The sequence below is a fragment of the Pan paniscus genome, chromosome 1 (genome assembly GCF_029289425.2).
Source record: "Pan paniscus chromosome 1, NHGRI_mPanPan1-v2.0_pri, whole genome shotgun sequence".
Lineage (NCBI taxonomy): Eukaryota > Metazoa > Chordata > Mammalia > Primates > Hominidae > Pan > Pan paniscus.
In genome coordinates this window covers 208,167,076-208,193,970 of record NC_073249.2, presented here as the reverse complement: position 1 = coordinate 208,193,970, position 26,895 = coordinate 208,167,076, and the positions used below count along the sequence as shown (strand labels likewise).

General features: G+C 54.6%; 1 protein-coding gene across 3 annotated transcripts in view; it reads right to left on the bottom strand.

Moving 5' to 3' along the window:
- The window catches only part of IFFO2 (intermediate filament family orphan 2), a 52,866-nt gene that overhangs the window by 17,496 nt on the left and 8,475 nt on the right, over window positions 1–26,895 (bottom strand). The gene's annotated exons all lie outside the window — the stretch shown is intronic.

The window sequence follows — 26,895 nt, the reverse complement described above, 5'->3', positions numbered from 1 at the left end:
ACACACAGCGAGTCAGCAGGTGGGGCTGTTTTATTACATTGAAACAAAACTCAATAAATACAGTTCCCACTGATTTAGCGTTTACTATGTGCCAAGCCCTGTTGTTCCAAGGGCTTCCACACCACTACTTTGACACGAGTACTGCCCGAAGCTGAATAGGAAACGCGGGTGGGAGGGGAGAAGGCAAAGGAGGGTTCAGTGGACCCCCGCCCTTAACTGCAGGAAGGGGTGGGAGCAGTTCCCTGGGACTGGATGATAATACCAATTCCAGAACCACCTTCACTGGGACTTACTTTGTACCAGGCACTGTTCTACATGAAGTTAATTCAATCCTCATAACAACCTATGACATAGGCACCGTCATTATCCCCAGGTGCAGAAAGCAAGGCCCAGAGGCACAAGCTGAACCCAAGGCCAGGGTGAGATAGTGTGGAGCTAGGACTGAAACCCAGGTGGGGACGCTCCAGACTGGTTGCTCAGAATCCCCTTGCGGAGCTCCTCATAGACCCAGGAACTGTCAAAGCCTAAAGGCCCTAACCCAGCTCCTCCAACAGAGTTCCTCCCTCCCTGGAGGAAGCGGGGGGCAGGTTCTTTCCCTCCTGGGATGTCTGTCCATCCTGGGACAGACAGAGGAGCTTCTCTTCTTCCTCACCCCACTGCTACCCTCCCTACATGGCCTCGGAGCAGGGCAGTCTGGAACCCTTTTAGGATGCTGTCGGGGCCAGCTAAAAATAGGCCAGAGGGGAGGGAGGGGTGGAGAGCCGGTTACGTCACCGGCTTTTGGAAACAAGAGAAAACGGATACTGTTTGCACACACAGAGGAAAATTCCTCCTCTCTCCCACAGGAGACAGCCCCAGCCAGGGCTCCTGGAGGACACACACTCTCTCCCTCTCCCCCTTTCCTCCAGCCTTTCCCAGCCCCAGCATTAGCTGCTAGGCTGAGATCTGCGTGGGCTCCCGGGTCCGGACCTGGAGGGCAAGGGGCTGGGATTCCTGCCAGGGCTGGAGGGCACAGAGGAAGCTAAGAGGGGGCAGGGAGGGAACCTAAGCGCCTAATCCAGCCAGGACCATCTCACTGAACCTCCCCTCATTGTACAGATGGGGCAACTGAGGCCGAGTGGTCAAGCCATTTGCCCAGATCACCCAGTATATCAGGAGCAAGGCTAGGAGTCCGGTCCCAGGCCACCTCTCACCGAGAAGAGCAGGCCCCATGTTGGGGACAGGAATCACCATGGGGGGAAAGTTCCCAGGCCACCCCATCCCTGCCCAGGAGCACAGGGCATCTGGGGCTTCTCTCGGGGGTAAAGGCTGGAGCACAGGTCCCGAGCTGAATCATCTCTCCTGGCCACACGGCTCAGAGCGGGGAAGGCGACTCAATTCCAAAGCCGCTGAGCAGGGCAGGTGCAAGGGCGAGCCCCGGCAAGCCTCTGGCTGCAGCCTGGCATCTAGAGCGAACCTGCTAACACATCTTGCAGCAAGAGCAGGAGTAGCAAAGAAGGGCACAAAAAATAAAGAATGGCATGGCTCCTCCCTTGGACGCAGGCACCCGGGGGCACCTCCCCGACACTCCCCATTCCCCAGAGGGGCCCTTGGGAATGAGGCCCAGCACCCCTCACTTCTCCTTTGAGCAACCATCTCATGAGGAAGGCGAGGCAGGGGCCAATAGACCCCTTGTACAGACGGAGAAAACGAGGACCAGAGAGGGAATGAGACTTGCCCCAAATCCACCCAAGGTGACAGCAGGAGCCCAGATCTTTGGCTTTCCAGACACAATAACAGCAACAGCACCAGCAACCATTAACTGGGGGGTACGGTCTGGGCCCCACACACCCGGCTCACTGCCTTGGACACACACATCACTGGCTTGAATGTGAATTATTAACCCTCTTGAGGAAAGAATTTCTAACTAAGCCCATCTTGCAGATGAGGGAGCTGAGGTTCAAAGAGGTAAAGTAACTTGTCTAAGGTCACAGAGCTAGCAAGCAGGGAGCTGGGACTCAAAGTTAGTCCAGTCTCTAAAGCAGCGTGTCTCAGCCTAGAATGTGCATACCAATCACCTGGGCATCTTATTAACATGCAGATGCTGGTTCTGCAGGCGAGGGCTGGGGCAGACAGCTCCCCAGTGATGCTGGGCTACAGATGGCACTGAGTGGCCAGGCTCTGAAGACCACACAACCCAGCCCCTCCACCTCACCTCTCCCTTCCTGCCCCGAGTTCTGCACCCTCCCAACCCCACATCTCAATCGTGTTTCCTGACTGCACATACCACACCCCCAGGATGAGCTTGCACAAATGATTTCACGGGCTTTTTATTTCCAAAGCCAGACGGGGGAGGCAGCCGGCTGGCCTGCTCCCAGGAGGTTGAGGACAGACCCCGCATGTGGACAGCAGCTGGCTTGACTGAAGAGCTTGTCGCCCGCCCTGACATCCCTCCCGGCGGTGGTGGAGAAAACCTGGCTCAGCCAGCTCCAGTGTTGACAATGCAGAAAAGCTCTGTCCTTGGACCGTTCTGAGGACTGGCGTGAAGGGCCAGGTGGGCGATGTGTTTCTTACGGCACTCCAGACACCTGTATTCCCTGCCCACCCACCCAGAGCCAGGGAGCACTCAGCTTAACTGAGAACTGGTGAACCAAGTTGCTGGCACAGAGATTTCAACACCAGCTTCCCAAGCACAACCCTCCCTCTTCCCTGGGTCTGCCCACAAGAGTAAGGTTTCAGTGGGGAGGGTGTTTCAGGCAGAGGGACCAACAGAAACAAAGAGGACAGCAGGAAGGGACAGGCCAGGCGCTGTCTGCCACCAAGAGGCGGGTGCACCTACTTTGGATCAGCGGTTTGCAGACATCATTTCCTTTCAGCCTGCACCATCCCCTCTCCCAGCCCCAGCCCATGGCTGAGCAAACGACTTGCCCAAAGACTGCCTAGGAAGTGGCAGCGCCTGGATTCGAACCCAGGTCTGACAGAATCCTACGCCCGGGCCCTTTAAGGCTGAAAGGGGAAGGAAGGCTGGAGTGAACATAAAGAGATCACTTTTGGGGCACAAAGGCCATTTTCCTCGAGTCTCCCTCAGCAGTCCAGGAGCTGTTCTGTTGGCTGGGGAGGGGTCCTTTCTGGTCTTTTGAAGACTCCAGGATATTGACAGGCCTGCCACTGGCAGAAAATGAGGTGACAAACACATCCCAGTGCTCTCTGCAGGGCCTTTCCATAGATCCCCTCCATCATATTGCACATGCACTGGGCTGGAAAGCTACCCTGTCCCCACTTTACAAGTGGGAAAATGAAGACCCGGGGCCTATGGACAACTCTAGCCACGGCTGACACGGCTTGAATCACTGAGAGCTGCCCCTGCCCACCCTGACCCAACAGCTCATAAAACTTCCAAATCCTTCTCTTTTCTAGCACTGGATGAGAGAAGGGACATTTATTGATTACCTTCTTGGTGGTATCCACCATGTTAGGCACTCATACCTCCCTCTATAAAATCCCGCTGAGCCCTCCCCTGGGGATCGTCCCCATGTTGCAGATGAGGCTCAGAGGTCAGGTAACTCATTTCCCCTCTTCCTCTCTCCTCCTCAGCCTCCTGAAACCCTAGCCATTCTCCCAGGCTTGTCTCAAATGTCATCTCTTCCCCAAGCCTCGCATCCACTTCCATTGTTTGCCCCACAGCTTAAAGCAGTGGAGGCCCCAGGATCTCCTCTTCCCCAGTGGCATGGTTGGGGGATCCCACGGCACACAGCTCTCACCCAAAGGAGCCAGTCCCATGATGCCAGGGCCAGTGATGGCTCCACTGTGTGGTCACTGCCACTTCCACCTTCCCCACTGCCACCAGGGGCTGGCACTCATCTCGGGAGGTCTCAGGCACAGAGATGGGGCAAAGAGGAAGCAAGAGGCAAGTTCCTTGGTCTAGGTGGGAAAACAGGCACAGGAGCCGGGTCTCAGGTCGGGGGTCCAGTCCTTCTGCAGGCCCAGAGAGCTGGTTATGATGATCATTCCTGTGCTTGCTACTGTATTCCCTGCACCTAAAACTGGCTGGGCACTTGCTAAGGAGTCAGAGATTTATCGAATGGATTGGTTGGATGGATGGATGGATGGATGGATGGATGGATGGATGGATGAATCCAAAGCTGCACTTACTCCTCAGTGCCCTGATGGCCCTCGCCTCCAGCCAGAGCTCCTTTCCCCCAGAGCATCCTTAGACTGAACATCCCAGCCCAGGGGCTCACAGGAGGCAAATTCCCAGCATAGCCCCTGTACTCAGCTTCATCCATTCGGCTCCAGAGCCTCTCCTGGGAGAGGCCAGGCCAGGCCAGGGGGAGGGATGGCCAGGGCAGGAAGCAGGCAGGAGAAGGAGAAACCTTCCCTTTCCCACTTCCCACAGCCCTGGGCCAGGGAGGGGAGGCAGGGATGTCAGGACAAAGAGTGCAGGGAGAGGAAATGACTCCACAAAAGCACACAGCAGCTGAGATCGGGGGCCTCGGCCACCATCTTAGCAGAACAAGCACTCTCTGAGGCTGGTGGCCAGGAGGGAGAGGTGGCAGCACCACCCCAGCCAGATGTGGTCTCTCCGCATTCCTGAGGAGCCACCACTGGAACCACGTGAGGGACGAGAAGTCTCTGCTGGCCTCTGGGGAAAAGGGGTGGGCAGATTCTATGCCAGTCCCCACCCCCACCCCACTCAGAGCCAGTGCCTCCCCCTCTCCCGTCAGCTCAAGATGACACACAGACCCGCAGGAAAGGGACCGACAAGCCTGCCCTACAGAGAGGCGGAAACCCAAGCTGAAGTCACCAGCAGAGGGGCTGACTCACAGATTTTTCACTTCCTGTGCAGTCAGAAAAAGAGGCTCGAGGCTCCCGCTCAGGAGGAAAGTAGGTGCAGGCCCAGCAAAACAATGAAGCCCTCCAGGGACGAACCTGGGGCTCCTGGAGTGAGCATCCCAAGACACCAGGGCAGCAAGAGACGGGTTCAAATCCTGCCCCATCACTTCCCAGTTGCGTGATCTTGAGCAAGTCAGTTACCCTCTCTGGGCCTCAGTTGTCCCCTCTGTGAGTTGGGAAACCAGCCACCCCCTTTCGAAGGTGGCTGTGAGAACTACAGGAAGGGGACGGTGTGGGTAAAAGCACCCTGGCATCCAGCAGACCATGGGTGTTCAGCAGCTCCACGTGAATGGCACAGCGCATGGCTGCCTCCCACCTCCAGAGTTGGGAGGGAGGTGTGGAAATGGCCCACACCTTGTGGGAAGGCGAGCGGCCGGCACGCCTAGGCCGACTCACTCAGGTGAAGGGAAATGAGCTCAGGTGAGGCTGGGCTGGAGTCCTCAGTGGAAGACTTCATTCTGGGCCAAGCGTGGGCCTGGCATCTGGCAGAGGGCAGGTGGGGGCAGAGAGCAGCTTCCTTCCCGGCGGGTGGAGGGCTGGCACCTTCTCAGCTCCACCCTGGCCTCGGGGAGCTCACCCCACTGCAGCAGGGCTGGGTGCAGGTGGCCAGGGAGCTGTGCTGGAGCCCGGCTGCTCAAACCACAGATTTGGCCCAGCCAATGCCCCTCAGCTCTGTGCTGCCCTAGCTCCTGTGTTTGCCCACCTGCAGATGCACAGAGGCATCCTCACAGCAGAGCCAGGGCCAAGCCTGGGGGCCCCAATCAGCTGTTCTTCTCTAAAATAAGATCTGAGCTGGAGGAAGAGGCTGCAGGCACAGTGGTAGACCAGGGGAGCCCTTTCTGCAAATGCAGTTTTGCAGAAGCTGATGGATTGGGAAGACCAGAGCAGGCTCCCCGGTGGGGTCAGGGCTGCGTGCCCCCAACAGCCTCCACTTGCTTCTTCTGAGCCCTTCTAGAGAACCTGAAAACCACAACCGAGTCAACTTCCTCCTTGCACACCATCCCCCTCGAATACCACAGACAATTCATATTTAAGGCAGAAAGAAAATCCGATAAGGGAGTGGGAGTGGGGCAGGGCTGGGAATACAATGTGGAAATCCCGCCACCACTGCTAACACAGGGCTCACCTCCCGGGCAGCTCAGCACTGATGCACGTGTGGATGCCTTGCCTCCTGACTTCCTCTCCCACGTGGCACGCTGCAAGCCCATCTTCTCCCCCGAAAATGGACAGCCAATAAGCTCTAGCCCCTGCGCATGAAAGAGGCCCCCTCCTGCCTGCCCCAAGCCCCACCCCCTGGGGACACCTGGCACCACCTCTTGTGGCCTCCCGGCTCCCATCTCCATGGAGCCCCTGATCCCCAGGAAAGGCTGCCTCGCAGACGTGCCCATCAGAGCCCGGCTGCCCAGCTGTACTCTCCAGCTCTCGGAAGGAAAGACAAATTAAATGCCAACTGATTGTCTCCACAGAGGAGGTATGAATTTAATGTGAACACTTAACCAGGGCAGCCGATTCCATTACAGGCGGGCAGTAATGGCCTGGGCAGGACGGAGCACAGGCTGCACACTAAGGATGGGGGCCAGGTTTGAGAAGCCACTAATCAAGTGTGCCCCTAGAACACTGCCACCCACACAGACACACAGAGCTGCTTTCAACCAGAAACAGCAGCCTCCTCCAGGGATCCCAGCATGCCAGGTCTGCGCAAGGCTGCTCAGGGGAGAGGCAGAGGGGTCTGACATCCATAGGGAAGTTCCCTGTGGAAGAGCGGGTACTGGGCTAGGAAGCAGGAGGTCCTGGTTCACGCCCTGGCTGCGTTGCTAATTCGCTGCATGACCCTGAGCAAGTACCTTCTCTGCCCTGGGCCTCAGTCTCCCCATCTGTAATAGGATCTCCCAAAATCCCTCGGGACATGATATTTGCAGTGTTATTTGCACACCCTGGATAGGGCCCTTCCTTGGAGTCCAGAAGTGGTGACAGCCTCAGGGATACCAACTCCATCCAGAGTTATCCTGGGTGCCATCAGGGCTCTGACAGCCTGCACTCAACAGCAGACACCCGCTGGGTGCCCTCTCCCAGAAGAAGAAGCAGCGTGGTGTGGGAGCATGCATTCATTCGTTTGCCCCTCACTCATTTATTCCATAAACAGTTCCTGAGGGCTTGCCACGAGCCCCGCAGGCCTTAGAGAGTCAAAGGTTGTAGGCAATTCTGCAGAAGGAAGGGCAGGTGAGCTGAGAAAGTCATCTGCCTCTGTGTGATCCCCTGAGGGCCTGCCTACCTCAAGCTAGGAGCCTCAGTCTCCACCTCTGTAAAACGGGGATAGCAATCCCACCTTGTAGGGCTCATGGACGGATCAGGAGAGCAGGCTCAAGTGAGGCACATAGGTGCCCTTGACGGATGATGCCCATGCTCTTCACCGGTGTCACCCTGGCTCTACCCACCTGGGGGAGGGAGGGGCAAATGGGTGGGTGAAAGTCTGGGCCCCCTCAGCCAGGACACTTCTCCAACCTGTCCTGGCCCTCTGGGGACCCAGGAGCAACTGAGAGAGGCAGCACTGAAATCGAGTTGCTAAGGAGTTTTCCCAGCAAGGAGGTGAAAGTGAGTCCCATCGCCAGGCAGGGGGAATGAGCTGTGTGGGGTCATCACATTCCCCCACCTGACATTCCCCCCACCTGACATTCCCCCCACTTGTTTCCTGGTGACCAAGGGGCCCTTTGCAGGGCAGCTAGCTGGTCTCTGGGCTCTCTGTGGTGAGCCAACAGGACCTGAGAGGTGAGTGGGAAAGAACGGCAAGCCCCTAACTGGGCTCCGGCCCCCCAGCCACACACCCCTTCAGGCAACGAGGCAGCAGCCTTGTGCAGGAAGTCCTGAAGCTAGTTCTGCCTCTGCCCCAGCTGGCTCCGTGATCTTGGGCAAGTCCCTTCCCCTCCTCTGGCACCACTTTCCCGTCAGTAATGCAATGATGTCAAACTGGATGAATTCTAAGGGCCCACCCAGCCAAGCCAGAAAACAACTTCCATGATCCCTGGACAAGCATCCTACACTGACCACAAAGCTGCCTGACAAACCACAAATGCTCAAAAGCCAGCTGAGACATCTGTCCTTGCGTTCCAACCAGTGTGTGTAGTGGAGAGGGGAGCAGGGACTCTGGAGCCAGAGGGTCCTGGGATCAAATCCCAGCTATCCATCTTGCAGTTCTGTGACCTTGAGCAAGCTATGACCCTCTCTGGGCCTTGGTAATACCTCCCAGCTCCAAGGGGTTTTGCCCACATTCCATGGAATAGCATATGAAAAGTGCCCAGAATACTGCCTGGTCTACCATGAGCATGCCATTCGTGTCATTCTCATCCTCACGACCTCCCAATGACAGCTGCTCAGAGAGGTGGGGAGAGGCTGGGAGAATGCTCTTGGACCACACCGTAAGTGAGGGGGTCAGACTTGAACCCAGGGCCATCTGACCCCAGAGCCACTGTCTGCATAACAGTCATGTTGTTGATAGTCATGATAATGAGCTAGATGCCGCCTTCACCTGGCTGGGTGGCTGGCAGTACAAGGGGACAGGGTGGCAGAAGGAAAGAAGCCAGATGCTAATGCCACAGAACCCCCGTCAGCAAAACCCACTGAAAACCCTGCTTTCGCCATCCACACCCCATAGACATACCCCAGGAACTAATGGGCATGCCCAGCCCTTTGAGGTCTGTCCTAACAAGGGCCACTGTGGCAGCAGGTGGGTCCAGGGCAGGAGAGCCCAGCTGGTCTCGTGGCACCTTCCAACACACACAAGGCATTTAAGGGTATTCACCCAGGCCAGCTGCTGGCTCTTTTGGGCAACATGGGGCCCAGGGAACCCCTGGGTCACCTGCCCCAATGCCAATTTGAGGTTTCAGTTGTTTTCTGAGCCACCTGTCCGATTCCCTCCTGTCTGTATTTGCCCAGGTTCCCAGCATCACTCCCACTTGGTACTACTTATTGAAAACAACTTTGGAGAGGCTGAACATGGTGGCTCACGGCTATAATCCCAACACTTTGGGAGGCTGAGGCAGGAGGATCATTTGAAGCCAGGAGTTCAACACCAGCCTGAACAACATAGTGAGATTCCATCCCTACAAAAAATTTTAAAAATTAGCCAGGCATGGTGGCACGCACCTGTAGTCCTAGCTACTTGGGAGGCTGAGGTTGGAGGATCCCTCGAGCCTAGTAGTTCAAGGTTGCAGTGAGCTAGGATCGGGCCACTGCACTCCATCCTGGGTGACAGAGTGTGACCCTGTCTCAAAAACAAACAAAAAACACCTTTGGAGAAACTGCAGCTCTGTGGACACCCATAATCCCAAGCAGCATGCTTGGCAGTGCCCTCCTCCCACTGCTTCTGTCTAGAAACTACACCCACGTGGGCACTCCCCCTACCCCTAAAAAACCAGGACACTCCAAGGAGGAAATTGTCTCAACCAGCATCTCACAGTGAGGAAAAATCTGCATCGCAAATTGCAGGCCACCATGAAGTTTCTGGAGTACCACTGCCAGCCTCTTCCAGGCTTGGGTACCCCTTCATCACCTCCTCCAGGGAGCTTTTCATGACTTCCCCAGAATAAGTCACTATGCCCATTCTGATGTTCCCAGTCCTGAACCCACTCCTTCAGCACTGGCATCCAGGGGCTGTGAATTTTCACTTCCCTGTGTCTCTCATCAGATTCCACTCTTCTACGAGAAGGGAAGAATTTGCATTTATCGTAAAATGCTGATTAGGTGCTAATCATTCGACACCCACCATCTCTAATTCTCACCACAGTTCTGTGAGCCGGATGTTATCATTCCCACTATACACACTCAGGTGAAATGACCTGTTCAAGGTCAAATCCAGGTCCATATGGCTCCCAAGCCTGGGCAGCCTCTCTATGGTCTGATGGTGTCTCGTCGGCTCCATAAGCCCCACTCCCTGCCCACACCCCCAGCACATCACTTAGAAAATGCCCCTGGGTTACAGTGCCACGGTCAGATGCACAGATGTGTACACATGGGGTCACAGTCACTGACCTGGAAACAAAGCCACTTTGCCCATGCACTTATTTCTCAGCGCCAGAGAACCCAGGGTGCAGGAAGGCCTCGGCACACCACCACCTCCACTGCCAAGGCAACGAGCTGGGGCCGGCACGTGGTGAGCAAGAAAGGCACCAAGCTCTGGAGCTGGACGGAACAAGGCTCAAATCCCAGTGGTACCAACCACACGCTCCTGGGCAAGTGATTTCCAATCCCTAAGCCTCCCCATTTGGTCATCATAAAGATCCCCCCTGCCTCTGGAGGCTGCTACAGTTTGTGAAAAGGAGGGTATACACAGGCTCCGAATAAACGGAGGCTCTCATCCCTTCTCCGCCTTCCCTGTCACTGGCTCCAGGGTCTGAGAGAGCAGCACCCTTGTTTCTCTGGTCTGTAAAATGGTCTGTTTCTTTCTGGCTCCACTGCGCTATGGAAATCGTGGGGTTGCGGGGAGGCTGCAGCTTGTCATCCAGCCCCCAGGCACTCACTGCAGAGATCCCACCCCTGACCCCCCCAGACTGGGATGCCAGGAGGGGCAGAGGATCTGCACTTCTGAGCTGTGTGCCTTGAGCCAAGCACTTGACCGCCTGTGCTCCAGGTCCCCTAGCTTTGAGCAGGGGCTAACGGAAGAACCTGCCTTGCCAGGTTGTTGTAGTAAATGAGTCAACACACGTTTCACACTTAGCACAGTGCCCAGCTCCCAGTAAATGCTCAATAGATGGAAGCTATGATTAGTCATGGAACACGGCCTTTCTGCTGTCCTCCCTGCCATGGAAAATGGGTAACTCAGCTGGAGGGCAGTTCCTCTGTGTAGACTAGCCAAGGTCCCGGGGATGAGGCAGGGTACCTGGGTGCCAAACCAGCCCCCTCTACCAATGCTCGGCAACACACCGACAGTCAAGACACACAGGAGGACGTCCCATCTCCCTTGTATCCAATTCGGCACCATATCCCAGTGCCTGGAACAAGGCCTGGCACCAAGAGAGCCTTCATGAGCGAGCGTTGGGTGTTTCTGGAGACACCCAGGCCCGGCAGCCCAGAATATCTCCCACAGCCCAACTCAGGCTGGCTGCCGGCTTACATTTCATCTTCTTCCCCTAGGACAGAATCAACAAACATTTCCCAAGTGCTCACCCAGGAGCCAAGTGCTGGGGACACAGAAGTGGATTAAGAGTATTCTCTTCCCGCTGAGAGAAGGGAGGCGAGTTCCGGAGCTCTCGCCGGGGCAGGACCTCTGGCTCCTCCAGCCTCAGATCCTCAATCCCTTCAACCCAAGAAGCGTGGGAAGTTCTGGGCACTGGCTGCCTTGTGCCAGGCAAGCAGGGATGGAAGGGAATGCTCGCCCTGGGACAGGGGGCATCTTCCTCCATCCATGAGTGAAGGGGCCCCATCCAAGTTGCCACTGCCCATTTGTACCCAGGGCCACGAGAAAGGAAACCAAGCGTCCACCCTCACACTGAAAACATTGGTTCCCTTCAGCGGCGACGTGGGTGGCTGGGGATTATGGGGTAGAACTGTCACTCTGTCCCCTCTGTATCTTTTCTTAATACACATAACAGGCCAGGCACGGTGGCTCACGCCTGTAATCCCAGCACTTTGGGAGGCCGAGGCAGGTGGATCACTTGAGCCCAGGAGTTCCAGACCAGCCTGGGCAATGTGGCGAAACCCCATCTCTACAAAAAATTTAGCCAGGTGTGGTGGCACCGCTTATAGTCCCAGATACTCAGGAGGCTGAGGTGGGAGGATTGCTTGAGCCCAGGACCTCAAGGCTGCAGTGAGCCAAGATCGCGCCACTGCACTCCAGCCTGGGTGACAGAGCAAGACCCTGTCTCAAAAATAAATAAATAAATAAACCATATAACATAGAATTTACCATCTTAACCATTTTTAAAGTGGCATTAAGTGCATTCACACTGCTGTGCAACCATCACCTCCATCCATCTCCAGAACTCTTTCATCTTGCAAAACTGCAACTGTACCTGTTAAGCAGTAGTACCCCGTACCCCTCTCCCCACAGCCCCTGGCAACCACCCTTCTACTTTCTGTCTCTGTGGATTCGACTTCTGGGTACTTTGTATAAATAGAATCAGATAGCATCTGTCCTTCTGTGAATAGCTTATTTCTCTTATTTCTTTTTTTTTTTTTTTTTTTTTGAGACAGCGTCTCACTCTGTTGCCCAGGCTGGAGTGCAGTGGTACAATCACACAACTCACTGCACCTCCACCTCCTGGGCTCAAGCAATCCCCCTGCCTCAGCCTCTGGAGCAGCTGGGACTATAGGCATGAGCCACCATGCCCAGTTAATTTTTAAAAATTATTTTTTGTAGAGACGGGGTTTCACCATGCTGTCCAGCAGGTCTCGAACTCCTGGGCTCGAGCGATTCTCCCACCTTGGCCTCCCAAAGTATTGAGATAACAGGTGTGAGCCACCGCGCCCAGCCCGGCTGATTTCATTTAGCATAATATCCTCAAGGTTCATCCATGTTGTAGTGTGTGTCAGAATTTCCCCTCCTTCTGCATCTTTTTAATTTTGAATGATGTCATGTATACCTGCTCAAAACATCAAAACCACTTAAATTTTTAAAAGACAAAAATACCTGCTCGTTTTCCCCTTGCTTTAAATTGCATGAGTGTTTACAACGATTACACAAGAAATAGAAAAAGAAAAAAACAGGTAAGCCAGATAAAACCAAGGTAAAACCCACCCAAATGAATCCCCCTCCCTGAGAGAATTATGGTTAACATCGGCTCTATATCCCTCCCAACTTTTTCTTATGAGATTTTCTCTTCTTATGAGATTGGTTTTTAACGACAACGGGATGCGACCATATGTGGTTTTCAAATGCATTTTTTCCACCTAACAATATATGGCAGCATCCTCCCGAGCAGGTGACACAGCAGGTGGCTGCAGGGCCACTGGTTTGATGGGTCCTCCACTGTCAGCGCAGAGTCCTTGCAATCTAAACAAGACTGTGAACACCTTCGTACCCTCACATTTGCATATGTGTCCAGGTATCCCTCTGGGATACCCAGATTGGGTTTCTGGATCAAGTGTGCAGATGTAGAAAAGGCTTTTGTGGCCCTCTAAAGAGCCATGTGTGACGTGTTGGAGAGAACGCTCTCTGGCATTCTCTACCACAGGCTCCCAGTTGCCCAGGGAGCCAAGGAAAAGCAGGGTCCTGGGCCCTTAGTCCAGCTCCTGCAGCAACAATGTTTTGTGCCTTAGTTTCCTCATTAGTCAAAAGATTGCCTCCGTTGGGTGCAGGAAGACTCCGCTATAAATACTGTTCTTCCTCACCAGTAGCCCTCTACCTTCCCCAAGGAGCAAGGGTTGGGAGATCAGGCTCATCTGAGAAATGGGCCAGACACTTCTTCTCCAAAAGGGTAGACAGAGGTCTCACCTGGTGGGTGATAAGCCCTGGAGAACAAGGCCACGTGCTAGGGTAGAGTAAGGCTGAATAGCATCCCCCCGACACCTCCAGCCCCCCTGTGCCAAGCTCCATCACACCTCCAAGGCATGGGCTGCATTCTCTGCCCAACAGGTTCTACACCCCTTCCCCTTTGTCCTTTTCCTCTCTCTCTCCCTTACCTAATGTGACTTCAGGACCCAGCTTATAACCCCCTCCAGGAGGCCGACCCGACTCCTTGATCAGGGTCAAGTGCCACTATTCTGTACTGCAAAGGCTCTGGGCCACTTGGTATTGAGGTTACTGATCCCCTGCTGGTCTCCTCTGCTTAACTCATCTTTCTTTTCTCTCTCTCCTTCTGTCTTTTTTTTTTTTTTTTTTTGAGATAAGATCTCGCTGTGTGCCCAGGCTGGAGCACAGGGGTGCAACAACAGCTCTCTCGACCTCCTAGGCTCAAGGGATCCTCCTGCCTTAGCCTCCCAAGTAGCTGGGATTATAGGTGCATGCCACCACACCTGGCTAATTTTTCTTTTTTTTTTTTTTTTTTTTTTGTAGAGACAAGGTCTCACTATGTTGCCCAGATTGGTCTCAAACTCCTGGGCTGAAGCGATCCTCTCGCCTCAGACTCCCAAAGTGCTGGCATTACAGGTGTGAGCCACTGCGCCCGGCCCTCATCTCTTTCAAGATCAGGCCCATCTATGGGTCACAGCTGCAACTCCAGTGCCCAGCACAGAGCCTGGCACATAGGAGGCCCCATAAATATTCACTGGATTAAAAAGGCCCAGTAAGTGTCATCTCCAGGGCCTTCTCTAGGAGATCCAATCTAGGCCAATGCAGCCCTGTCGCCTTAGATATGGCCACCCTGCCAGCCCCTCCCTGCCAGCCTCAGTTTCCCCAAACAACCTCCACAGTCCAGGCCAACTCTGCTACTCTCTTCTCTGCACCTTGAAGCCTGGGCCTACCTTGCATGGAGCAGATGATGGGAAAGTTGGTGTCCACGGCTCTCCATCCCTGGGACATTGTCTTTCTGCCTAGGCCTGGCCAAGCCCCCATGGACCCTCCACCCCATCCCCATCCCGTGTCTGCTGGCTCTTGCTTAAGTGGAAGCCAGCAGGGGGTCTGGGCAGCAGGTCTTTGGGCACTCAGGTCAAGAGGCAGGAGGCCCAGGGGGTCTGTGCCCAGGAGAGTGTGGGGGCCCCCAGGCCCAGGGTTATGTTTACAGCTTTGAGAAAAACAGCAACTCCCAAGGCTATTTTGGAAACCTAATATGTACTTTGGGTCTCTCCACTGTTTATTCCAAGTGACTGTGCTGCCCTGGAGGTAAATGTAGGGCACATCAGGGTAATCTCCCGCATACTTACTCACCCGCAGCCGCCCTGGAGCCAGCTGCCTGGGAGCCCAGATTTTCCTTATCATGTGCAGCCTGAAAAAATGAGGGGCTGGCAGCCAGGCAGAGCCCACCAGGCAAGAGTCAGCACACCTGGGTTGAAAGCAAGGCTCTGCGGCCTTAAGCCAAGTCACTTCTCTAGGGCTCAGTCTCCTCACCTGTAAAATGGGTGAGAATGACCCCACCTGGATTCAATGAGGATGGGCAAACACAAACTGGCTGCAGGTGGGGCAAAAAAAAAAAAAAAAAAAAAAAGCACAGAACACAGGATCCTGGTCATTCATAAATGAGAAGTCTGAAGCTCAGAGGTGGGAGGTGATATGTCCAAGGTCCCACACAGGCAGCGGCTGGCTCAGTGCAACTCCAGAGACTAGGAGCTGCCTGCCATGCCGCTGGTAAGGGGAGGAGAACATTCCAGAGCAATCTCCAGGAGGGAGGAGGGAAGAGTGACAAGGACCCAGCTAACAAAAGACACGTGGGGCTTGTGCAACCAAGGATGGGTAACAGGGCAACGGTCACCTGTCTGTGCAGAGCCGTCATGGTCCTCACTGGCTGGGAAGGGGCAGGTTCCAGCGCAGCTGAGGCAGGTAATTAGACTGCAAACACGCGCACCAAAAGAATTAGTGACTAAATACAGCTCAAGGGGATGGACTCATTACTTAATCCCAGGCTCCTGTCATCATGGCGGGCCCTGGCATTCCACCTGATGTGAACCACTGGGGAGTGTGGAGGCTGAGCACCAGGCAACCCCACAACACACAAACAAGAGTGTTCCTCCCAACTACCCATGGGGCTGGAGAGAGAAGTCAGTCCCCTTAAGATAAGAGGGGGAATGAAATGGAGCAAAGCCTCCCAGGGACCCTTCCATGACTGCAAAGCCCCTCGGAGGGCATCTTTATTGGAGCTTGTCATCTCCTCACCCTCATTCTGCTGATGGGGAAACCGAGGCTCACCAAGGTGCAGTGACTCATCCAGGGTCACATAATCATAACAGCATTATGGAGGCTCCCAACGGCCTGGCCCAGCCGCCACTGGAGGGCAGAGCCTTGGGGCTCTCAGATGGATGGAGGGTCCTCCGAGGGGAATCCCTCAAGCGCTGCCCAGATGCTGCCGGGCACCCCACACATGGGAGGCAGAGGGTCACTAGCCCCAGCTATGCAAAAGAACCGGCACCAGCACAGCCTCTCTTCTCAACTCCAACCCAGCGGGGGCTCTCTTCCCCCTGAGATTTGGGCCTCCAGCCACAGGATTCCCAGCCCGGACTCAGCAAAAAGCCAAAAAGGAGATGGTCCAGGCCAGCGTGGCGAGAAGAAGCTGGCTTGGGGCAAAGTGGGAGGCCACTTGCAGCCACCCCCTGTCCCTTATCCCAAAACACTTTGACGTCAGGCAGAGCTGGGATGGGTGTCCAACTCAGCCGCTCCCCAGCTGGTGATCTGCTAAAGCGACTTTACCTCTCTGAGCCTCAGTTTCCTCATCTGTAAAATGGGAATAACAATAGTACCTACACCTCCCTGGATGGTGAAGACCCCATAAGATCATAAACACCAGTGCCTAACATTATTTTGCTCCTCCTAGTGAGCAAGCCCCACCTCCAGCTGCTGGGAAGGCTGGGAGGGAGGCTACTGGGAGGGCTGCTACAGCGTCCAGGGCCCCGGGCTTGGCTGAGCTGCACCATGCTTCCCCTTAGAGGCTCTGTCTCTGGGTTCCCTCTCCCATGCTGGGACTGGGGAACTGTCTGGTATCCAGAGTGACCAAGTGCCCAGCACACCGTAGGCCCTCAACCGCTACTGACTGGATGAATGAGCTTGTGAGCTGGAGCCACTGGGCGTAACCACCAGCAGGCCTCGGGGGAAGCCCAGCTCTGCCTGTGCTGACTTACTGTGTGGCCTTGAGCCCATCCCTGCACCTCTCTAGACCTTCTGCACAAGGAAGCTCCGACCACACCAGGGACTGAGACTCCCCCACCTCACACCTAGGGAGACCCTGCAGGGAGGGTGGCCAGAGGACAGCCTGCCCAGTGGGGAGCCCCTCCCAACTGGCCTGGCCCCCCAGGGACAGACAGCAGGGGCCACGCCCACCCCTGCAGGCCCTCAAAGGCAGTAGGCAGTCTCCTCCTGGTGATTTTGCTTTGGGACAGATGGGACACAGTGTGGTATCTGTCAGGCCAGATGGCCTGGTTGGCCCCAGGGGCGGGGACACCAGCTGGGAGTCCAGCCCTGGCAGGCAACACTGCTTAACCCCTTCTTGCCCCAGCCACAGGAGCTAGTGTCCCCCTGGCAACTTAATTACTGGTGTACACTCAGGCCTCCTGTCCTCTCCCCTTGGAGGTGAGGGGCCTCCCTGGCACCTCTAGGGCCAAAAGGGAGGCTGGGAGGCTGTGGGAGAGAGGAAGCCACAGGGTGGGTGGGAGCAGAGAAGATGCCACTGCTTGGCCCTGAGGGCAGCCCAGGACCGCCAGGAATCTGCCAACCCAGGGAACCAGCAGGCAGGAGCACTGATTCCAGGCCAGGGAGCCCTCTGGGGCCACATGGGGCTGGCTGTTCTGCTTCCAGGACATCTGTCTGCGGCAGGGACCACCAGGCCAGAGGCCACCGGCCACCTTTATCAAGCCCCCTGCCCAAACCATAGAAACAGCATTGCCACATGAAGGAGGACACCCAACTCGGACAGGCTGGCTGAATGGCTGTGGACATGTTGCTCAACCTCTCTGGGCCTCAGTTTCCCCATCAGGAAAGATGGGACCAGAGTGATCCCTGGGATTCAGGCCACTTCTAGCTCAGAGGGCTCCCTGACTCCTAGAAAAGGAATGTGCCTCCCTCCCAGAAACTTGTGGGATACTACAGGGACCAGCCAGATCTTTTCTGCATGAAGATTGTGTCTCAACTTGTATCTGAGTCAAGGCACAGTCTCTCAGGAAGTGGAGAAAAGGGAGATTGTAGGTGGGAAGAGGGTACGCAGCAAGGTAATGGTGCTGCCTTGAGAACCACCAGGCAATTGATATCCAACCACTTTCCTCCTCTGTGAAAGGCTAAACAAAGGGGGAAATGCAGCAGTAGGGATCATGGTTAGACACCAGGAAGCACTTCCCAATGGAAAAGGCCACAAGGACACTGGACGGCCCATCTCAGAAAGGGTTCTGGAATGTGCTTCCTAGGCAGTAAGACCTTCAGGCAGGATTTGCAGTGGTCCTAGCCCCAAGATGAGGAAGAAACAGATGACCTCTGGAGACCCCTGGAGGAAAAGAAGCCAGTGTCCAGTAGGGTAAAGTAAACAGGGCCTTGGAGTCTCTCCCCTCAGGGGCTCAGCCAACCTGCTGTTCCAGATGCGGGAGGGTGTCATCTCAGGGCAGAGCATGGCCAAGCTTGGCCCCAGTCTGGGGCCTGCATGCTGGTTCAGTAGACACCTCTAGAAGTCTCTCAGAACAGAGGCTGCCAGCAACTCCCGAGAAGCCAAGAACCCATGAAAACAGCAGAGGAGGAAGAGCTAGGTAAGGGAGCTGCCGGCCAGGAGTGAGAGCTGTCTGTTGACACAGCAGAGAAGCAGAAACTTGGGGCTGGGACCTACAGACCTGACTTTGAGCCCTAGCTCCGCCACTCGCCCCGTGCAACTTTGGGCAAGTCACTGCCCCTCTCTGACAAAAGGGAGAGAAAATATCTAACCAATCTCTAAGGACTCTTCCAGCCCTGATTTAACAGTCCCTTGGCAAGCTCCCCAGATTCTGCAAGCTCCCAGTTCATGCAGCATCATCCCCAAAGCCCAAGCATAGGGACTGAGCACCGTGGCCCAGAAAAGGATGGATGGATGGACAGACTGATGGACAAACAGATGGATGGATGGATGGATGGAGGGACGGACAGACAGATGGAAGAATAAATGATCAAGTAGGGTAATCCTGGCAAAGAAGAGCAGAAGGTCCTAGGTGTCCCCTGGGATGACTCTTTACACCTGCCCACAAGGCCTCCCTGGAATCACTTGCCAGTGATACAGACCCTCCAGTATCCAAATCCCTTCTTTAACTTGTATGTACACGTGCAAATACCTAAACATGCAGATACAAATACGCAACACGTGCTCAAAGCAGTGACCCAACTCTGAATCCTGACAAGAGAAAGCTCCAAGTCCCCCCCAAAAGCCATGAGGTTTATCTGCTCCAGTCTGATTCCAGGGTATCTTGGCTTTTAGAATTCCCTTTCCAAAGCTGGGTGCAACACGAGACTCTAGTGGTGGAACCCAGTGGTGATCTTGGAAGCCAAAGAGACCTGAGGTCACATGCCCACTCTGCCACTCTCTAGCTTTGTCAAGGAACAAGTCATTTTACCTGGAACGACTCAAAGTTTTCTCATCTGTACAATGGACATACCCACAGCCACCTTGCTGGAGTGGTGCGATGTTCCAGAGAACACATGTGTGCGGCTTCAAACACTGCAGTGGGCATACAGAGTGCTCTCGGGAAGTGAGCAAGATGGCCATAGAATTATGAGATCTTGGCTCCCTTCTTGGAGGGGCTGAGCGCAAGCCAAGCCTCCCAAGGCTTCTCTGTTTGGGCCCTGCAATCCCTTCCACCTCGTTTCCCACCTTGGGGGGTGATGTGCTTGGACTTAAACCGGGCAGAAGCTACAAAGCAGCCTTTGTCTCACAGATGAAACCCTAAACCAGCTGCCCTGACGTCAACTCTGGAAAAACAATGCCAAGCCAGCCTTCAACGTCACTCCTCTGCCAAGGTCTGGGATTGGGCCCTTCACCCACAAGGCCTCGCAAGGCAGTCTATGAAAACACAGAAACCATCTACCCATCGCCTACAGGGGCCCAGAAGGAGGAACGGCTGCCTTGCTGCTGCTGGGTACAGGGCAGGGCTTGAACCCCTGTCTTCCAATTCCCCTATCTCAGCCTGCCAGAATGAGCTTGCACATGTGGCAGAGAGTACTTTGGGTAACAGTCTGCAAGAGGCAGGTTCGAATCCTGATCCTGGCCCTACCTCATAGTGAGACCTCAGACCAGCAATGTGACCCCCTGAGGCTGCTTCCAAATCCACACAACGGGGAGGCTGAGACAGTCCATGATCCCCAGGGAGGCGGGGACAGGGAAAGATTCCCCCATTCATGTCCACATTCCATCAGGCCCTCCTAGGAGCCACAGGCTCCAGGCGACACCCTGCACTGGACACAGCCTTGAATGCCAGGTCTTGCCTTCCCAGTCACCCTGTGCTGACAGTCTGCTCGAGAAGAGAGGGGACATGACCTCCTCCTGGCTGCCCAGGCGGCTCTACCGGGGAGAGGAAGTGCTCAGAACACAAAAGGCCAGTCTTCAGCCAAAGGGGGAGGGAGCAGGCAGTTCTCACTGTGCCGCGTTTTCCTTTTGTATGAGATGGGATGGGATGATGAGAACCACAGGGTGTTGGTGAGCCTGACCCAGGAAAGGCTGCCCTGTCTCCTTATCTCCGGGGTAAGCCCTGGAGCTGGAAGGCTTGAGAACTTTGCCTAGAATGTTGGAGTTGGGTGAACCATAGAGGCTGATCCTTCATTCCCCCACAAAGACTATGTTTCCAGAGCTCCTTGTCTGGGGATGTGGCCTGACGAATAGTACTTTGGCATTTGTTCACGTTTTTATGTGTACAAATTGGGGCCTGGGGGCTGGTGGGAGCCAGGCCAGGGCAGGAGGGAGGGAGCGGTAACAGCTGAGGGGCCAGCAGCACATGTAGCACTCTGCAGGCAACATCAAATCCTTGCAACCTCATCAGCTAAGATTGTCATCCCCATTTTACAGATGAGAGAACTGAGGCTCAGAGCAGTAACACAACTCCAAGCAGTGTCACCTCAGAGCCAGAGCTCCCACCCAAGAGAAGGCCCAAATCACGGGCCAATAGGAAACATGAAGCAAGAGCAAATGAAGCAATTTCTTTTTAATTCCCCACAATTGAATTATGTCTTAGGGCTCAGAAAAGGAATAACCTACAAGTTGGAGGTCCCTCAACTTGGCATCAGGTTAATTCTGGCTCTGCCAGCAGTAGCTTGCTGAGTTCAGGCCATCAGTCTCCAAGTCAGATAAGTCCTGATGTTTTATTTTATATTATTTCTTTTTTTTTTTTTTTTTTTTGAGATGGAGTCTCATTCTGTCACCTAGGCTGGAGTGCAGTGGCAAGATCTTGGCTCACTGCAACCTCCACCTTGCGGGTTCAAGCCATTCTCCTGCCTCTGCCTCCCAAGTAGCTGGGATTACAGGCTCGTGCCACCACACCCGGCAAATTTAAGTTCTGATGTTTTAAATGCTAATATTTTATTTAAAGGTAAGTGTGAAACCAACAGCAATGTAATATTAAGACTCAGCCAGCCATGGTGGCTCACATCTGTAAGCCCAGTACTTTGGGAGGCCAAGGCAGGAGGATCACTTGAGGCCAGGAGTTCAAGACCAGCCCTGGCAACATAGCGAGACCCCTATCTCAACAAAAATTTTTTTTTTAAAAAAAAATTAGCTGGGTGTAGCGGTGTGTGTCTGAAGTCCTAGCTCCTCGGGAGGCTGAGGCAGGAGGATTGCTTGTGCCTAAGGAGTTGAAGGATGCAGCAAGCAGTGACTATTCAACAGCACTCCAGCCAGGGCAACAGAGCAAGACCCTGTCTTAAAAAAAAATGTCTTTCCATATAAAAACATGTGCAAATCCCAAAGTACTATTTGTCAGGCCACATCCCCAGACAAGGAGCTCTGGAAACATGGTCTTTATGGGGAATGAAAGATCAGCCTCTACGGTTCACCCAACTCCAACATTCTAGGCAAAGTTCTCAAGACTTCCAGCTCCAGGGCTTAACCCAGAGATAAGGAGACAGGGCAGCCTTTCCTGAATCAGGCTCACCAACACCCTGTGGGTATCATCATCCCATCCCATCCCATACAAAAGGAAAACGAGGCACAGAGAAATGGTGCAGCCAAGCACAGGGCTGGCAGATCGGGAAGGCAGGTCAGTGTCAGCATCCCAAGACCTCAAAACCAGGCCAGAGGCTGGAGAAGTGCCTTTTGCGACATGGAGACAAACCCCACGGGCAACCTCAGATGTCTCTTTTGTAGGTGGAGGGAGCTTCATCCACAGCGCCAGGGACCCAGATGTCTGGTCAAGGAGCAAGGCCCTGTCTCTGCGGACCCCACGGTACAGGCTCCGAGTCATGCCTTTGGCGGTTGCTTCTCTGCTCCAAGTGCTCTGTCCTCTGGGAGTTTTCCAAACCCCTTCTGAAAATGCCAGCAGCCCCCAGAGGGAGCCCTGAGCTCAAGGGTTTAAGGAGAGTCCTGTGGAGGGGACAGGGTGAAAATACCTGGGTTCCGGCCCCTGCTCTGTTGCGTGACCTCAAGGTAGCTGCTCTCCTTCGCTGGGCCTCAGTTTTCTCATCTATAAAATGGTCATGAATATGCAAATAGGGGTGAGAGAGAAATAGAAACCACTACAGAATGGCTGAAGGTCGCTTTGAAAGACAGAAGGCATAGCTAACTTGGTTGGGATGTCAGGGAATGATTTTGCCTGGAAGCAGGAGGATGGATGAGATGAGCTTGAAGGGTACCTCAAGTCCTCTGGGGCATCCAGGGGATGAGAGGAAGTCATAGGTGTGAGGGAGAAGGGACAGCCAGGGCGATCGGGGGCCGGGGCGGGGAGAGGTAAGGGGAGCAGCCAAGCCTCCCCCCAGCCCCCAATTCCTGACCTGTGTCTAATCCTAGGCCCTGGACCGTAATGGGGGCTGGAGAGGCTGAGGGTCTCCAGTGGCCAGCATTGAGCTCCAAACCAGCAGCTTCTCTCTCACTAGGCAGCCTCCCTTGCCCCCCAACATGATGTCAAGACCCTACCCCCAGCCCCATAGTACAAGGGGTCTGCAGGGCCCGCCAGAGGCAGGGCAATGACCCTAAGGGCTCCAAATCCAGAGGCTCCAGACCTGTGCTCACATGCGTGTATACACACACACACGTACATACATGCACACTCATGGGCTCACAAGGCCCCAGCAGTAAGAGCCACTCACCAGGGCCCAGCATCTGGCTGAGGGATGGGGGACAGGATGTCCCTCAGAGCCCTGCCCCAAGCAGGACGGGAGTGAGACAGCCAGCCATAAAGAGTAGAGATCAAAACAAGAAAGAAAGGAAAGAGGGAGAGGAAAGGAGAGCAAGACAGAAAATGAGAGCCAAGAAGAGCATGAGGAGGGAGGAGGGGACAAGACAGGGAAGAAGCAAGCACAGGACAGGCCAAGTTCTGGCAGTGCCAGGCTCAAGCCCGGGCACCAGGAGCAGCTCCACACTGTTCTGCACAGCAGCTCAACTCCAGGCCCTTGTACACGCTGTCCTCTCTATCTGGAACACCCTCTCTCCTTCTCTTCCACTCTTACTGAACCTTCCAGATACAACCTAGGTGATGTCACCTCCAGGAAACCTTTCTCGACTGGCCCTGAACTGGCTTGGGTACCTTCCAGAATCCCTGGGTTTTGGGCACCCTAGGGTCTCACCAGTGTCCCACCCAGACCTCCGAGACTCTCTGGTCCTGACTTTGCAACAAGCTTTCCCTAAATCTTCCACTACCACCCCCCAAGATGGCCTTCTGCCTATTGCCACAGTGGGCCAGGAGCAAAACGGGGGTGCCAACGGGCCCTGGGAAGATGGGCCGACCCTATACAGAGAGGAGCCTGTCTGCTGGGGAACTTCACAAAGTCTACTTAGACCAGTAGCTCTTCCCCTCCCCCAAGACAGCAAACAGGCGGCAGTGAGCCAAGAACCGTCTTAAATAACTCAAGTAATAAAGATGGCCAATTAAGAGGGCGGAAGGCGCTGTCTCCGCTGCAGGGGCCTCTCTCCATCGAGCAGCAGATGAGCAGGGTCTGTGTGAACACACATCCCAGAGTCGGAGCACGCAGGCCAGAGGGCGCTGAGCAAGCATCTCAGAGACAGCTCAGAGACAGGCCCCACCCCCAGCACAGCCACGTGGAGGGGCTTCTGCCAGGGCCAAGGCCCAAACGCCATTCGATTCCTGCCCAGCTCCTCTCCCCAGAACCCCCAGCCTTATTTAGTGATTTTTGCCACAGCAGCCAGAATCGGAGCACCATCATCGCACTTGCCATCCACGCAACATGACCATTCCCATTTCCAGATAAGAAACGGAGGCTCAGAGAGGCAAAGTGACTCTCCCAAGGTCTCAGAGCTGACAGGCAGCAGAAATAAACCCTGCAGGTTCCTCTCTTCCCAGCTTTTGGGTTCCACACAAACGTTCTGCTCTAAGCTGTCTAACATAGCAGGTTTCTGTCCAACCTCCCGTCCCAGGATCTAGGGGAGGTGTGAATGTAAAGGCAAGAGAGGACAAGGCATTGCATGGAGCTTCAAGGAGCTTCAGCCTGCATGGGAAGTTGGAAAAGAAACCGCAGTGTGGGTAGAGCTCAGGGCTCCCAAGGATTTAGTCCCCACAGGCACTCCGCTTGCCAGTTTACAAAGTGCTCCATGGGTATCATTTTAGACAGCCCTCCAAACAGCCTCATGAGGTCAGATTTATTACTCCCATTTCATAGAAGTAAAAACTGAGGCTCAAGCAGGGAAGCTACTTGCAATGGGCACGGCCCTTTCTGGTACTACACAGGTTTAAGGTTGGAACTGGAACCTGACTTCCTGCGGTCAGATCTGGGCTTGCCACTTTCTTTTTTTTTTTTTTGAGACGGAGTCTCACTCTGTTGCCCAGGCTGGAGTGCAGTGGCGAGATCTCGGTTCACTGCAACCTCCGCCCTCCAAGTTCAAGCCATTCTCCTGCCTCAGCTTCCTGAGTAGCTGGGATTACAGGTGCCTGCCACCATGCCCGGCTAATTTTTTTGTATTTTTTTTGTAGAGACAGGGTTTCACCATCTTGGCCAGGCTGGTCTTGAACTCCTGACCTCATGATCTACCCGCCTCGGCCTCCTAAAGTGCTGGGATTACAGGCATGAGCTACCGCACCGGGCCTGGGCTTGCCACTTTCAAGGTGTCTTGGCCCAGTTCCCTCCCCTGCCTCTGTGGCTCAGTTTTAGCATCTCTAAAATGGGCTAATGATAGCACCCAACTCACAGGGTTATTACAGCTTCCATGAATTAAATGTTTGCAAACTGCTTTGAATGAAGCCTGGCAAAGAGTAAATGTTGTATAAATATTTAATGAAATTCATTAACTAACACATGTTTATTGTGTTCCTACTATCCGCAAGCACTGTTGGAGAAGGTACTGGGCACATGCTGTTGTCACATGATGCTGCCACATGGCATGACACATTTGTCTATGTCCCCAGATTCTGAGTTCTCGAGGGCAGGGGCCTGGCCCACGGTGGGTACTCAGCCACCGTTCTGAAACCACCACCACTTTGGCTTCTCAGACATCCACACCCAGCAGTCTCATCTTCCCCAACAAGAGGCACCAAACGATTGTAACAACTTCCCTGTTCCCTGGCAAAGTTCACAGCACTGACTGAAAGCAAAAGCTAGGGAGACTCCAGCCCAGGGCGGAGGCGAGCTCCCAAACAGCCACCAGAATGCCCGAGGCCCTCTGCTGCTGGTGATCCGTGGATGAGAACCTCGGGCTGGCTGCTGCCCTGAGGACACTCAGGGGCCGGGCAAGATAAATGGAGCATTAATTGAGAGTCTGAGATCCACAGCCTGCCCCAGCTTTGCTAGGCAACATTTCACAGAAATGAAAACTGAGGCTCACAGCAGGAAAGCGGCTTGCAATGGGCATGGCCCTTTCTGGGTACAGCACAGGATAAAGGTTGGATCTGGAGCCTGACTTCCAAGTTACTTCTCCTCTCTGAGCCTCGGTTTCCATCCTGCAGTGCCACCACCGGGTTTAAATGAGACCGCGTGGAAATCACCAGACGGCTCATAATATGTGTTCCCTGTTCCCCAACTCCTCCCCTGCCAGCCCTGCCAGCCCCCATTGAGACCTTCTCCAAAGAGCAGGGGCCTGGACAGGCCTGCTACAGTGGCCCGGGAGCCTCATCTGCCTGCTACTGCCAGTGATTCATTTGCTTCTCAAGAAATAATTACTGTAAAGTGACAGCAGGGAGTCTTCCCAGCGCAGCAGCCGCCTCCTATTCTGCCACCCGCCATGGCAATATTGTGACAGGTGCTGGGGAGACCCCGTGCCTCCTGCCTGCCTCCTCACCCTGAGCCAGCCTTTGGCAACCTCCAGGGGCATGGGACAAGGCCACCTCCTGGGAGGAGCACTGACCTTGGGGTCCAGAGACCCAGATGGACTCGTGGCGAGATCTGGGACAGAAGTCTTCACCTCTCTGAACCTCTCATTTGTAAAATGAGCATAAGCACTTCCCACTGCTTGGGACTGCTCCCATAATTATCACATATTTAAAGAAGTCATCACTGCACCTAGCACAAAGTAGGTGCTCAATAAACGGAAGCATTAAGCCATATTGATTTATTTTCAAACCCTTTTGCAAAATGTTTTCCTACTGCACTGTTTTAATTGACTTTTACCTCAACCCTGGGAAGCAGAACTCGTAAGAAACCACACCCCCATTTTACAGAGGGACAAACTGAGGTGCAAGAGATTAAATGGCATGCACAGAGTTGTGCTACATTACGGAGAGAACGTAGTCTTCACAGGGTTGCTGGGCAAGCCCACCTTCCCACTGTCCCCATTCCCAGGTGGGCATAGTGAAGCTCAGACCACATCGCAGGCAAACCCAGACCAGGACCTGGGCTCCACGGGCCCTCCAGAGAACCAGGCGTTGCCATTTGCCAGGTTTACTGTTGGGTGAAAACTACCCTCTCTTGTACCAGGTCTAGAATGAGAAACCACATCCTGCCCAGGAAGCCAAGCACCCGGTGCCCAGTGTGGGTGGGAGGACACTCCCCTCGTGGGCAGGCGGCGGCAACATCACAAACCTTCAGCAGTCTCCCATCTGGCCTGGAATTTTCTAAACACCTCACAGCCTGGCAATGCTCAAAGGGCTGTGCAACCCACAGATGCTGCCAGCAAAGGGCACGGGACACCCTCTCCCAGTTTCCAGCTTGGTTCTCAACCTCTGCCCACCCCACAGGGCCAGCACAGATCCGCCTCTGCAGGGCACCCACTCTCTGCCCTGTGAAATCATTCCGAACTTGACTGTTTACACGCCCTGTGCTGTAGCTAGGCGAGCCTGTCTACTTCTTCCACAACCTCCGGACACAGAGCTTAGCATCCCTGTTTTACAGATGAAGAAACTGAGGCTCGAGAG